General features: G+C 48.9%; 1 protein-coding gene across 1 annotated transcript in view; it reads right to left on the bottom strand.

The window, feature by feature from the left end:
• grin3bb (glutamate receptor, ionotropic, N-methyl-D-aspartate 3Bb) overlaps positions 1 to 709 on the bottom strand; it is a 28,534-nt gene that overhangs the window by 9,585 nt on the left and 18,240 nt on the right. The gene's annotated exons all lie outside the window — the stretch shown is intronic.

Raw genomic sequence — 709 nt, 5'->3', positions numbered from 1 at the left:
AGAATCACAACGACGACGGCAGGTATGAGATTCCCTCAACACGCACCATCACAAGGAGAATACACAAGTTGTTTGAAAAGGAGAGGACCGCAAAAGGGACACGCTACAACATGTGCGTGCGGGACACTTAATTGAAGTTCTACAGCAGTGGAATGTGTCAAATAAAGTCCCCGCAGTTAGGACAGATAGTACAGTTAGGACAGATAGGACGAATAGATACGAAATCTGATCGCTGCTGCGAGCCTTCGGATCATGTCCCCCTGCTTTGCGTTCTGTCACATTGTCTCTGCCTTACAGCGCGTTGGACAGTGTCCCTCAGTGTCTCTGCTTAACAGCACGTTTGACAGTGTCCCTCAGTGTCTCTGCTTTACAGCGCGTTGGACAGTGTCCCTCAGTGTCTCTGCTTTACAGCACGTTGGACAGTGTCCCTCAGTGTCTCTGCTGCTTTACAACGCATTGGACAGTGTCCCTCAGTGTCTCTGCTTAACAGCGCGTTGGACAGTGTCCTGTGAAGAGCAGTAAAGTTGTGGGGCTCTAAACCCAGTCCAGCAAGGGTGCAGAGTTAGAGCAACAACAGAAGGACGTGGACAGATAAACGTGGACATGAGAAGGACGTGGACATAAGAAGGATGTGGACATAAGAAGGAGTTGCTTAGCAACACGTTCCAACCAGATGAATCCATCTCTGGACATGATGAATACTTTATGT

Source organism: Etheostoma cragini, chromosome 9 (assembly GCF_013103735.1).
Source record: "Etheostoma cragini isolate CJK2018 chromosome 9, CSU_Ecrag_1.0, whole genome shotgun sequence".
NCBI lineage: Eukaryota > Metazoa > Chordata > Actinopteri > Perciformes > Percidae > Etheostoma > Etheostoma cragini.
This window is presented reverse-complemented; position numbering and strand designations above follow the sequence as displayed.